Source organism: Prionailurus bengalensis, chromosome E4 (genome assembly GCF_016509475.1).
Source record: "Prionailurus bengalensis isolate Pbe53 chromosome E4, Fcat_Pben_1.1_paternal_pri, whole genome shotgun sequence".
NCBI lineage: Eukaryota > Metazoa > Chordata > Mammalia > Carnivora > Felidae > Prionailurus > Prionailurus bengalensis.
In genome coordinates this window covers 67,140,193-67,153,925 of record NC_057360.1, presented here as the reverse complement: position 1 = coordinate 67,153,925, position 13,733 = coordinate 67,140,193, and positions in this window count along the sequence as shown.

Below are 13,733 nucleotides of genomic sequence, written 5' to 3'. Positions count from 1 at the left end.
GGACCTCAGTGCCAGCAAGCTCCTGTCCCCCTGGGCCCACGGAGCCCCCTCTAGCATGCCAGCTTCCACGAGATGGGTGCCCAGCCTGGGCTTGCCTGCCGCCAGGGACAGGCAGCTCTTCTCTCCCCCAAAATCAGGCTGGAGAGGTCTTCCTGCTGAATGGCCGCCACTCCCATCCTGACTTGGGCGGTCTCTGAACGAAGGCGAACAGGGAGTTCTTTGCCACCGAGTCTTCAGAAGCTGGAAGCAGCCAGCACCCAGGAACCCCTTCTTCCCCCACTCCCACCCCCCCCCCCCACAGTCTCAGGAGAGGGGCTGCAGAGAACAGGGAAAGCAGGCCCTCGCCTCTGCCGTCTGAGGTCTTCTGGCCACCAGAGGGCGCTCCAGACCCAGCACAGGCCTCTGTGGCCTCCCAGCCTCCACCCTGCACCCTCCACCCTCCACGGATCCGGCGTCCTTCCTGCAGCCTGACGGCCTTCCTGCCTTCCTGCCTTCCTGCCTGCTTCTGCTCTGTTCCTCACCATTCTGGGAGACACTGCTTCCCGGTTCTTAGTCCCCACTGTATGTCAGGCTGGTTCTGGGGCTTTCCGATCTCACGCATCAGAGACACCACCCCTGCAGCAGACCGGAGGGCCTCTCCCCTCCCGGAAGAGCTGGGACCCCGTGGCCGTCCTGCCCTCCCTCCAGGCTTCTGGTGGGAGCCGGGCCTGTCTGTCCACGGACCTCTCCCTCAAGACCAAGCCCGTTGGGACCTAGGGAGCCAGCCACTGGGGAGAGGTTCCTGGGGCCTGACCCTGGAACAGGCTTCATCCTCACTGTGGTTGGAGGCCCTGAGTTTGGCTGGGGAAGGAGGCCAAGCACGGAGCTGAGGGGAAGGGGAGGAACGAAGAGGGCCACTGAGGCACAGGCACTCCCTGGGACCCATCCCTGCCCCCAGGGCCCCACTATGCCCCAGCCCATCGGCTTCCTCCTCCTGCAGCCCCCCCCCCCACCCCATTGCTGGCTGGGACGGGAGTGCTGTGGGGAGACCCTATGCCCAGCAGAGGATGACTGCCCAGATTGCAACAGGGCCCCCTGTCCTGTCAGCCCCTGTGGGGAGGGAGGGGGCTTGGGAGAGCCGAGGCCACCTCCCCCTCCCCCTCTGGGGCCTCAGCTCCCAGCCCCTGTGCTGAACTAGAGTCCCCAGCAGTCCTTACAGGGATCTGAAAGGCTGCCAGGAAAGGGAGACTCCGCGGTGGGAGGAGACCCTCCCTGCCCTGGCCCGGTCTGGGGAGTCATTTATGCCGGCGCATCTCCTCCGCTTCCTGTTCCTCCTTGACTGACTACAGCCAGATCTCCTCCCGGCACGAGCACATGAACAGCTCCAGCCCAGGCTGGCCACTGCTCCCACCTCAGCGGAGAGGGGACATGCTTCCAAGGGAGGAGACGTGGGACGCCCACCCCAGGCCCCTGAGAAAGGAGGGCAGGGCGTGGGCTGCCCCACAACACACGGCCTTACAGGTCCTGCAACTTGTTCCAAGCTCCATCATCCCCACAAAGTCCCCTGTGGCCTGGAGACGGTGCTGAGCTCTGCTACAGGACCCAACACCTGGGCTCAGGGGACTCTGTCCGGGGGCCGAGATTTCCTGAACCCGCTGCCTGGTTTGTCACACATTCCCTCCTCTCCCTTCCCCACCGGTGCCTGGGGCAAAGCAAGCTGGGGGGCACCCCAGAGACCGAGCCCTGATTGAAGCAAGCCGTCCCTTGTGGTTTGGGGATGGGGGGACAGGGATCACGGTCTCATCACTGCTTTCAGGGGGGGAGCTCAGAGGGCAGGAAATACAGGTGTCCCTGGAGCCCGTCTGCTGAACCAACATGGAGCCCCTCCCCCATCTTCCCTACAGCCGGCTCAGCACCATTGGTCCTCTGCACGGTGGCCCATCCATTCAGGCTGGGTCAATAGGGTGACAATGAGCAGGTCAAGGAGATGGCAGGGACAGGGGCCAAGGGGGCACCTTCCTTACCCCTTGAGGACAATGAGGCCCCTGCCCCTCAGGGACAGCCCCTCTGATCACCATCATTATCACTCTCAATGCAGGACAATCAGACACTTGTCCACTCATGAACTCTGTCCGGCCCCAGTGCCTGAGCTCCGGGGACAATGATGGACGAGGACACTGGGGCCTCACTCTCCTCCAGGGCCCCACTGATGGGAGAGACGGGCCGCACTGGGGTCAGCGTGGAAGACAGCAGAGCCGGGGCATTGAGGGACGGGCTTTGGGAAGTGGCCACTGTTCTGGCTTCGGGTAACTGTGTGTCTGTGACAAAGGGGTCTGCAAGATCCCCCTCTGCCCCATGCTTCTGTGTCTGTGGGGCTGGAACCCTTTGGCCACAGCGGCTCCTCTGACCTCTGGAGGACCTGGCCTGAACCACGCAGCCTGGGAAAGGCCTGAGCTGCGCCATTGGGATTCACATCACGGCACGAGGCACCGGCTCAGGGAGGAATTAGACACGGCCTGGCCTGGGTGTCCAAAGTGGGGGCCGGTGGCCATACCGGGGCAGACGGGCTCGGCGGGCGCCCCGCCTCACCCCGATATTTCTCTCCCACCGTCAGGACCCCTACCCGCCGCCTCCCGGCTCTGCGCCCCGGCCCCTTTGTCTGGCCCTGCCGCCCGCGCCCTGCGCGTCCCGGGCCCGTGCGCCACCACCGCCGGTGGGAACAATGCGGGCCAATGTCTCCGGCAGGCGGGCGAGCCGGCTATGCAAATGCCCCCGGCCTGTGAGAATTCCCCTCCGCCGCCGGCTTCCACCGCCTGAAAGGGGCCGGCAGTCACTGCATAGGGATGAGCTGGCGTCCCCAGCGCCCTGGGACAGAGCGCCATTGTCTCCGAGGCACTGTCTGATCACCAGCCTTGGCCAAAACGGCCCCGTCCATACCTACCCCTTGCCCCAAAGAGGCTTGACTTTGGGGTCAGACCGCGGTGGGCACCTAGCTGACCTCCCCCTCTCACTAGCTCCGCGGTCTGCAGGAGTCCGTCCCTGTCTCTGAACCCGTCTCTTGGGGGTTAAACCTGGCTGTGGTCACTGTCCTTCCTACCCTCCCTACGTGTTAGCCAAACCCCAGTCCCCATCTGCGTCCATTTCCTCACACTGCATTGACCCAGTGGACTCTTACAGGTGTTCCTGGAGCCCGTTCCCGTCCAGAGCCGTGGGGGAAGTGCTCATGGTTTCCCCAAAGCAGCTTACTGGACAGAGACTCGCCAAGGGATCCTCTCTGACCAGGGAGCCCCAGGCCTAGTGCAGGCCTCCCTTCCTGCCTCCTGCTGTCGCCACAGTTAGGGGCCCCGCCTCTGCCTGGGAGAAGGGCTCACCAAGGCAGGACTAAAATAGCTTCTCCAGGGATGTAGGCACAGGGGTCCCACATAAAGTCCCCTCCCACAAGGGAAAGCGGTACGGCCCTCCACCCCAGCCCAGGGGCCTGTGTCCAGCTAACAGATGGAACTGGTCGAACCCTGGACTGAAATGCTCAGTGAGGATGGCTGGCTGGCTTTGACGGTAGAGCATGTGACTCCTGATCACAGGGTCCTGCGTTCGAGCCCCATGATGGGTACAGAGTTCACTTGAAAAAAAAATAGACAGTGGGCACGGGAGCTCTGTTAGGAGCAGAGTCCATCCTGGCGAGGAGCCTGGAGCCCCGCTCTTGGGCGCGTGCAGTACCTGGGCTTGAGCCTGGCAAGGTGCAGGGCCTCCTGAGTTCGTCTTCCCCAAACTTCTACGAAGATTCCTGACCAGGGGCTGATGCCGCTCAGGTGAGAAGCTGTATAGAGATGGTGTTTGGGCCCTTGAAACAGTGACGTTTGTTTCCGGGACTCATCATGTTCTCAGGGCACAATCTATCGGGCAACACCCAAAAGAACTGTCCCAGGAAGCCCAGATCCCCGTCCCAGTAAGGAGGAGGAGGGAGAGGAGGCTGGTGGAAACACTGGTATTCCTGGAGGCGGGGGTCCTACCGCCACGTCATAGGCCTGTTCCTCTGGGGGGGGGCGGCCCCCCATCTCAGATGGAGCTCTTCCCTTCCAGCCCCCTGGCTCCCCTGGGGATGCAGGTGCAGTAACCCCGTTGTGAGGGGGGAGGGAGGGAGCCTGGCCTCCGGGGCTAGCACGCGGAACACTGGTGGATAAGAGGAAAGTCAGGCTCAGGGGACCAGGGCTGGGAGCCGAGGTGCCTGCCCCCAGACCCCCACCTCTGGACCTGGGCCCTGCTGCAACTCCTCAGCCAGCCGCTCTTCCGTCCAGGCCTCCGGCCCCACCCAGAACCCCTCCAGAACATTCTGACCTGGGCTGCCCAGCCCCAGGGAAACTCCTCTGGCCCCACATCCTCAACACAAGTCCACACGTGGCCGGAGCGTCCACCCCCCCGAACCCCGGGTACACCCTCCCTCCGCGTGGGCACCTGCAGGAGGCACCCTTGGGGCGGGCGGTCCCCGGAAGAGGCGTGACCGGAGCTCCTCGCCCCCCCCCCCAAGCGGCCCTCTCTCTTTGGCTTGGGCCTCCAGGGCTCTCGGGGCCGCTCGCTGGTCTTTGGGGCCCCAAGCGGGCCCAGCTTGGCTCGGAGGCTGAGAGAGGAAGTGGCCTTGTTGTGCTAGGACATCGTCTAGATTCTGAAACTCGCCTTTCCCACCCTGCTCCTCTTGGCAGGAGAGGGCTCAGCTGGAGAGGCGGCCCCCCCAGTGTCCCTGCTCGCATCAACCATCTCCCCCTCCCCAGAGCGAGGAATGTGGCTCCAGGACACTGTGGGGCTTGTTCCCAATCGCCTTCTAGCTCATTTCACTCAGGCTTTTATAGACTCGCCTTCATCCCACGGGCTGTTGTCTGGTTCTGGCCCTGGAGGCGCAGACAGAGGTCTCCCCTCCCCCCACCCCCATTCCTCACGCTTCATTTTGTCCCAACACCATCTGAGGAGGCTGCGCCACGGGGGGCTATGGACCCCTGGTGTGGGAGGTGGTGGGGGGCAGGGTCCCCCTTCCTCCCCGTCCCTCTCGCCTCTCAGGCAGGCTCCGCCGTAGCCGGACCGACCGTACGCGGTGGCCGCCTGCCATCCATCCTGCACCCGCCCTTCTGTCCACGCCCCGCGAGCCTAGATTATCGGTGGAATTAGCACCGGGCTTCTTGTCGGCAGTTGCTAATTAAGACCATTAATAAACGCGATTATTGATGTTGCGGCAGGCCACGGCCGCCAGCGTCTACCCCCCGCACCCCGGCAAGGCGCTGGCTGCGGGAGGCTTCTGGCCGCCTCCGTCTTGGGCCGCTCGGCTTCGCGGCCGCCCTGCCTGGCCCCAGGCCCTTCCAGGCGAGTGTCAGTGGGCACAGAGGCTGGGGGTGGGGGGGGGGGGGCGGGTAGCTTCCTGAGAAGTGGAGGGAGCCCCAGAACTGGAACCAGGGAGGCCGCTGTGTGTATCGGGGGAGGGAGCTGTGGGAGCCACGTGAGGCCTGTATCTTTCTTCTCCGGAACATTCTGGGGGTGGGGGGATGGCTTGGGTTGGAGGCAGAAAGACTAGCGAGCTTGGGTGTCCACCTGACGCGTGCCTCCGCGCCCCAGCAGCCCTTAGGCCTCAGCGTCCCTGTTTGCCTTAAGCCAGGTGGTGTGGGATTTGAATTCCTCCTCCTGTGGCCGGGGGACACAGGGACCCTTTCAGGGAGACAGTGACGCACGGGGAAAGCGGATGATGTGTTCGAGTAGAACACCTACCTCACAATGACCGAATGCCCATAAATAAATACAGCCACCTCTTCCGGGGGATTGTCCCTAACCCCTCCAGACTGCACGGGGTCTGCCTCCTCTGTAGACCCCCCGCCCCCCCTTTACATCTCAGTCCCCCTCACAGCGTGCTGTAAGGAGCCGTCTATCTGCTGGCCCCAACTGGATCCTGGGCCGCCCAAGGATAGCGCTGCGTGGTGCTTACAGCCCGATCTTCCTGCCTCACTGTCTCTCCCCCTGGGCCTCCAGCCTCAGGCCACCAGAGCAGGACGGACCCAATGGGGGGCAGGGGGGCCTGCTGAACCCTCAGCCAGCACTCGGGGCAGGTGGAAGGTGGCCCACAGGCAGGGCTGGGCGCTCCTCCATGGGGGGTGGCGCTGAGAGGCAGACCGGCAAACATGACCTCAGCACCCCCTCCCAGACCACTCAGGCCCTGAGAAGGGGCCCAAGGCGGCCCAGGAGAGCTTGGGGAGGACCCTTCCCCAGACACCTGCCTCCCCCATTCTTCCCCACCGGGACTTCAATGTCTTGACTTTTTCCTATAGCTTTTGAAGGAAGGATCCACCAAGACTTCAGTCTGCCCCAACTCAGAAGAAAGGAGGAAAAAGAAAGTCCTGAAAACAAAACCCCTACAACAACCTTAAAGTAGGAGAGATTGGCTGCAAGGCTTTTAATCCCTTAATCCCTCTCAGATGGGCCTTGAGACGCTAATGATTTTCCTAATTATTCCCTCCCATTTTCCCATCACTCTGTAAGGGCTTTCGAGAGCAGTGAAATTCCGAGTGGGGGGGGGGTGTGATGAATGGCAGGCCCACCTCCCCCAAATCGAGCCCAGAGTCCAGGCGGCTGGAGAGGTGGGGGAAGGGCCAGGATCGCTCCAGCTGGGGACTCGGGCTCCCCCTGCCACTGACGCCCATGTGTGCGTGCGAGGCAGCCTGGGACAATGGGGCGGTCGAGTAGGGCTGCCCGAGAGGGCCAGGTGTGGGGCTGGGGTCCCCTCTGAGTGAATGGCCCATTATCCTGCCTAACTGATGGGAGTTGAGGGTCTCTTTATGTCCCCTAGGAAAGGCCCCTCTGGGTGATAATCACCCTGGGAGGGAGGTGGAGGTGGTGATAAGGGTCTTTAAAGGGGACGAAGCCTCTTCAGAGAACAGTGGCCATTCAGGCCTTCCGGCCCTTCTCGTCTCCAGCAGCCTGGAATCCTGTGGCCCATCCATGGGGGTGGGGCTGAAAGGCAGACCAGCACACACGGCCAAGCTTGGGCTCAGCCCCCTCCCCTTCACGGAGGCCTGCTGAACTGAGTTCCCTTCAGGGGTAACCTCCTGCAGGAGACTTCCCAGCCCCCACCTGGCACCCTGGGCACCCTGGGGCCTTGTCTCACCTCCAAGTCACTGCGTCTCTCTGGGGCCAGACCCTGGCTCTGCCCTGTCGCTGTACTTTTATGAAACACACACAGGGATACTCATCCCCTTCTACAAGCCCCCTGTGGGATAAAGGATCAGCCCCGTTTCACAGACGGCAAATCTGACGTTCAGAGCAGTTAGGAGACTCGTGAAATGTCACACGGCCAGTTACAAAGATGAGACTGGAGGCCACCCGTCCACATACCGTAGCAGTCTGTCTGCCTGGGAGCCCGCCTCCCGAGTGACCAAGTGCTGCCTTGCCCGTCTGTCCCTCTGTCCCCGCTCAGACCGCGCCCTCTGCCAAAGGAGAGGTGTGGGATTTGCCGAAAACAACTCTGGGCCTACCAAGGGAGGCAGGTGGCGGGGAGGGAGTAGGGGAGGCTGTGGCCAGGAGCCTCCAGGAGCCATGGAGGCCGGGGCTCGCTCTACTGTCCTGACCGGTGTTGTGTCTATTTACAATTTTTCACAAGAAGCCGTTGAACAAAATCTGTCTGTCCCTAAGGACCTTATCTGATACTGCAACTCACTTTTTTTTTGTATTTTTTTAACATTTATTTATTTTTGAGAGACAGAGTGTGAGCGGGGGTGGGGGGGGATGCGGGAAGCAGAGAGAGAGGGAGACACAGACTGTGAAGCAGTCTCCAGGCTCCGAGCTGTCGGCACAGAGCCCGATGCGGGGCTCGAACTCATGAACCGTGAGATCGTGACCTGAGCCGAAGTCAGATGCTCCACCCAGGAGCCACCCAGGTGCCCCTGCAACTCACCTTCTGACCCCTGCCCTTCCTGTCCCCTTTTCCTATTGTATTTCTCTCCAGATCACTCGTGACCAGCTGACATCAGGTGCACTTCACTTATTCGTTTGGGTTCTTGTCGGTCTCCCAGGCTAGCCTCGAGAGGTCAGGGGTGCTGGGGTGCACACCCCGCTCAGCCAAGGCCCCGATGCTGAGCTGACCTGGGTCAGAGAAGGGGCGGCCTGTCGGCAGGGTCTCTGGCCTGCGGGGTTCTTCGGCACCTGGAGCTGCAGCCAGAGGGTCCTTCCCGACGCCCCCCAGCCCTGGGCGGAGCCCCCAAGGGTCCCATTAGGCATTCACTTCCCACTTTGTTGGGCCTTTTGTCAGTGGGCCTGGGAGTGTGAGGGGCCATTACCACAGGCCTCATTACCCCCAGCCAGAGCAGTAATGAGGAGCCCTTGCCGCAGGCTCGGGCCGTTTGCGGGGCCCTCCCATTTAATAACTGTAAGAACAGCTACCATTTATGAGCCCCCGCTTCACGCCCGTGGGGTGCCAAGCACCCCACAGACGTCATCACAGCTGATCCCCCCCCCCCCCGCAGCTCCGGCAAATTGTTACCGTTTGTAGCCCCACGTCCCAGGTGAGATGCTAAGACCCCTCCGCCAGACCTGCTTTATGCTCAGCGCGGCCGGGCAGGGGGAGGACGGGCAGGGAGGCACCCGTGGCCCGATGCACAGAGAGGGCAAGTGGGCACACAGCAGGTTGGCAGACCCACGCGGGCCGGGCAGCAAGAGTCCCTTGGGCACGTGCCCTCAGTAGGGGAGCGACCAGGCCACCACTGGCCCCTCACAGGGGCGGCAGCGGGCCCGCGTGCGCGGAGATGCTGCTTCTGCTCCGGGCCGGTCTCGAAAGGCCTGGGCAGAGCGTGGGGCACAAGGACCAGACCCAGATGGCCTGGGTGGGGAAGCAAGGGTGGGCCAAAGGAAGGAAGAGGGGGACAGGAGGAACTGAAATCCCAGTGCTTCCTCCCCAATGAGGAGTCTTGAGGTTTGCTCTTGCCCTGGCCTTTGGGGTAAAAGACGCCAAAACGTTTTTCCCCAGCCTTGAAAAACGATGCAATAGTCGGGGTGCCTGGTGGCTCAGTTGGCTAAGGGTCCGGCTCCTGAGTGTGGCTCGGGTCATGATCTCGAGGTTCCGTGAGTTCGAGCCCCGCGTCGGGCTCCACACTGATGGCGCGGCGGCGTGTGCTTGGGATCCTGTCTCTCCTCCTCTCTGCCCCTCCCCTCTTGTGCTCTCTGTCTCAAAATAAATAAACCTTTTAAAAAGCTGCAATCATTACTATTTTAAATTAAATGTAATTGTTTCCGAATAAGTAATCTCTTCACCGCACTCGGGAGCCACGGCGCACAGTAGGCAGTCCCCCTCGTGCCTCAGGGTCCACCCCCAGGTCCCTTCCAGAGACAGTTCACATCCCGGTTGCTTGGGGATCCCCCCAGAGCTGCTCTCCATCCGGGCCTTTAGTGTCTAAACGTGAAGGGCCGCCGGCCTGCAGGCCACTCATGTAATTCCTAAATGCGTGCTAGGCACCCCCTCGCCAGAGGTAACCCTCAAGAGCGGGGAGCCCCGGATGGCGGGGAGCGGAAGACTTCTCCGAGGGGCCGGACAGGAGCGGAAGGGGTGGCCCTCGCAGAAGCGGGAACAGGCTGTGCAAAGGCTTAGCTGTGTGAGGCCCGCTGTGCGTCCAGGTTTCCAGCGTGGTTTTCGTAGGAGAGAGGCTGGGCCCTCGCGGAACCGGGCGTGCTTGGACCCTCAGCCTGGGGCCTTTCCGAGTCTAGGGAGGGTTTGTCCATCTGTCCCTTCCTGGCAAGGGTGGGTGTGAAGGGAGCCGCCCCTGGTCAGCGGGACCCCCGCAGAGGCGCAGACAGGCTCTACTGTGGTCGCGGGGATTACCTACGTTATAGAGGATTTAGCACAGTGCTTGACAAGAGTCCGCCCTAACCATCCCCCGTGTTCATGGCGCCTCTGGTCGGGAGCTCAGCACCCTCTTTGCTCACTTCTGGCCCGAACACCCTTGTCCAGCCCGGGAAGCCTAGTCAGGCTGCTTCCTCTAGAGTCCTCAGGGAGGGCAGCAGGGGAGCCTGTGGGCGTGACCCCGCGAGCCGAGGTGTGTTCGAGGTGAGGCCCCACCCCCCAGGCCCCGCCCTCCCCTCCCCGAAAAGCCCACCCCCACTCATTAGAGCCCGGGCACAGCAATCGGGCAATTAGATCGCTAGCACAGCCCCAACCCACCTGCTCGTCTGCAAACGCCTTTTAATTGTAATCCCTTAATCTCCCTCAGATGGCTAGCGGGGCGGCTCTAGGGGCGTTTGCCCCAGCAGCCCTTCCCTCCCCCTCGTCCCCCAATTAAGGGGTCCCGTAGGCAGAGAGAGAGCCTTTCCCAGGCCTCGGAGAGCAACACCACGCCCTACCTCCCTCTCTGTGACAAGTGGCCCCAGATGGCCCTAGGCCCACCTGAAGTTCCCATGGATGCGGCTGAGCCCCCTTGGGCTGCGTGCCTCCTGCTTCAGCCTCCTCTTGGTGTCTCTGTGCTCAGGGAAGATTCCTCCCCCCCCCCACCTTTTCACAATGACCTCCACTTTCCTGTACCCACCCACGTCACCCTGTCCAGGCAGGTGGACCCTGACAGGACGCCTCCCTGCGGCAGCCCTCGAGTGACCTCCAGCTGCCCTCCAGCCTCCTGCCCACTTGGGCTCTGGCACCCTCGGCCGCAGAGGGGCGGCCTCTCTCCCTGAGCTTCGAGCAGGGCAGAGACAGGAGGAGGGACAAGATGACCCAGCATGTGGCCCTGTCTGAAGCTGAGCCTGGACGAAACTCTTTCCTGGGAAAGTTCTGTCACTAATTGACTTGCAAATGCCTTGTTTGTCCCCAGATTCATAATTAGTGCGAAGGATTTCTAGGGCCCCGTCCTGAAGGGGCTGTTTGGGGCAGCCTGCCTGCCGCTCTGCTCTCCCCTCTCCGAGGTCGGCTGGGCTGGGGGTGGGCAAGAGCTGGGCACCGGTGCCCAGCTGCCGCCCGGCGTTCCCACGGCTCTGGTGCCAGCGTGTGAAAGGGGAGACGCGGGAGGCGCTGGGGCCGGGGCACCCGCCATCCTTCAGCCGGGCCCGGGGCCAAAGCCCTGAGGCTCCAGGAAACGGCAGGGCTGGGGAGCGGGCAGTGGCACTGGGGGGGGGGCAGCTGGCACCCCCAGGAAGGAGAGCCCAGCCGGTGCCGGGGGGCTGGCATCGGCGGAACCTCCGGCGAGATGAAGGGCCGACAAGGGGCCTCTCTTCCCTGCCGCTTCCCCACAAAGGCCTTGGCTACCCCGTTGGGTGGGGGGTGGAGGGGCCGGGGGCCGCCGGAGGAAGAGGAGAGGCCGTTCTCAAAGACACCCCCAATCTGGGCCTCTGCACCCCCAGGAAGGGGCCCTGGGTCCAGGCCCAGCTCGGGCGTGGATCTGCTCAGTGAGGACGGCAGCCCTCCCAATCTCTCTGGCCTCAGTTTCCCCCACTGGGTTATCCCTGGCATCTTTCCTCAACCTGCTGTCCCCTTCCTGGTATCTGCCCTCAGCTACCCCCTCCAGCCCCCCACAGGCCCTCCCTGGGCCCGAGACCCAGCCAGCGCCCCTGGGCTGGGCCGGGCACAGCCCCCTAACCCTGAGCACTGTCCCCTTCCCCCGGGGCAGAGGGAACCGTCCGAGTGCCTGCCTGCCCCCCCCCCCCCCCAAGGAGTAGGCGGGTTCCAGGCTGTGGCTGCCCGCCACGGAGCTGGACGGGCCAGGGCCCCGCCATTGCAAACTGTGTCCTAGACGCGTCCGTCAGCCTGTCGGGGCCTCTCTGTCTGTGAAAGGCTCACAGGAGCATCGCCAGGACCCCAGGAGACCCAGCGGACCTGGCGTGGAGTGGAAGATCAGCCCTTCCTTTCTGTCCTGCTCACAGCTGTCTGCCGGGTTCTGTCATGGCTCGCCCCATCTTCTCGGCCCGGCTCTCCCAGCCGTCCCTCTTGCATTCTCAGTTCTATCACCAGCTCCTTCCCCAGAACAGCCCATTTTCCTTGGGTCAGTCCTTCCCGAAGTCTAACCTACCACAGGTTGTCTCTCCCCAGCCTGGCCTCTTCCCAGGCTGCCCTGCAGCTGGGGCCCGGAGGGCCGGGGGTGGGCTGGGCTCTATGGTAACCCTGAGAAGAGAATGCCCTTTCTCCTCATCTGCATACAGACGGTCTCATCTGCATACAGACAGGCCTCATCTGCATAGCTCGGTGGGACTCGGAGAGCACATTCCGAAGTGTCCCGCCTGGACCCTCCCACCCCAGTGCTGGCATCCCTGTGGAAGGAGAGCCCCCACCCGCCCTGCCCCTGTCTGGGTCTGGGTCTTTCTGTTTCCAAAAGGCAGCCCACCCGGTCTGTCCCAGCGCCTTGCCTTCACCGGGAACCTCCTTTGCGAGCCGGGAGGCCACCGGCTGCCTCTCCCCGCACAGGGTCCCCAATACCCAGAGGAGAAGGAGGCTGTGAAGACTGGTGCTCAGGCCGGAACTGGGCACATCATGCTGACCCCAGGCCAGACTCTGTCCCTGTTCACCCCTCCTCCCCAGAGACTGACCCCGGTGCGGGGTGGGGGTGGGGGGCTGCGGGGGGTCCTTGCAAGGCTGGACAGCATGGAGGGTCTCAAAGGGAAGGTTGGGAGCCTCAGAAGCACTAGCCAGGCCTGGGGGGCCCAAGCTCAGTCTCTTAAATAAGCCACATTTGTGATACAAATGGAAATGCCTCTTCCTGGCTGCATCCTGGGCCTGAGTCAGCCCTCGGAGACCCTGTCCTGGCAGGAGACCCTGGGGCTCTTTGGTGCCCAGGTGCAGGGAGCCTGGCATTCTTCCGACGGGCCCCCACCATGCTGAGGACCCTGGACGTAGCCCTTCTCCACCCCGACGTCAGTTTCCTCTGTAAAATGGAGAGCTGGACTAGACCAGGTGGCTTTCATGTGTCCCTTCTTCCAAGAAACAGGGTACAGGTGCCTAGCCAGCATTCTGCATGCAATTCCAGCAGATGCCAGCCTCCTCTGAGGTTCACCTTGACCTCAGGCTAGGAGTCCTGGCCTAGGGGGCTAAAAATGCTGTGGTCAGTGTTTAAATGAAAGCGGTGGGGGAGGTTGTAGACATATGTGCTTAGATGCATACGGACTGTCTCCGGGAGGACTCGGGGACCAGTGGTTGCTTCTTGGGACAGGAGGTAGGTGGCCGGGGACGGGGGTGGGAAGGAGACATACTTTCCCTTTTGTGCTGTTGAAAGTGTGCCATGCACACGATCTTAAGCCTTTTTATTTAGAAAAATTCCAGGTTTGGGGGCGCCTGCCTGGCTCAGTCGGTTAAGCATTCAACTCCTGATTCTGGCTCAGATCACGACCTTACGGTTTGTGAATTCGGGCCCCACGTAGGACTCTGCTCACAGCACGCAGCCCGCTTGGGATTCTCTCTCTCCCTCTCTCTCTGTCCCTCCCTCCCCCAAAAATAAGTAAATAAGCTTTAAAAAAAAAATCCAGGTTTCAAACTACAATTTGGGGAGCTGCTGGGAGCATCTGCCCAGCACTCTGAGCTGGGACTGACCAGAGCCTTGATGGCATTGCCAGGAGCCCTGGGCCGGCTGAGAGAGGTGGAAGTTGCTGAGGAGGTCTTCACTCCCCACCCCCCCCCCCCGCCCACGCCCACAGCGGGGAGCTCTGTCTTAGTGAGGCTCCCCTCCCCCTTCTGCTGCAACAGGGGCTCCCCCAGCAAGGGTCTCTCCGAGGGAGCCTTCCCCTCCCAACCCTGCCCAGGTACATCACCACCACCCGGACTG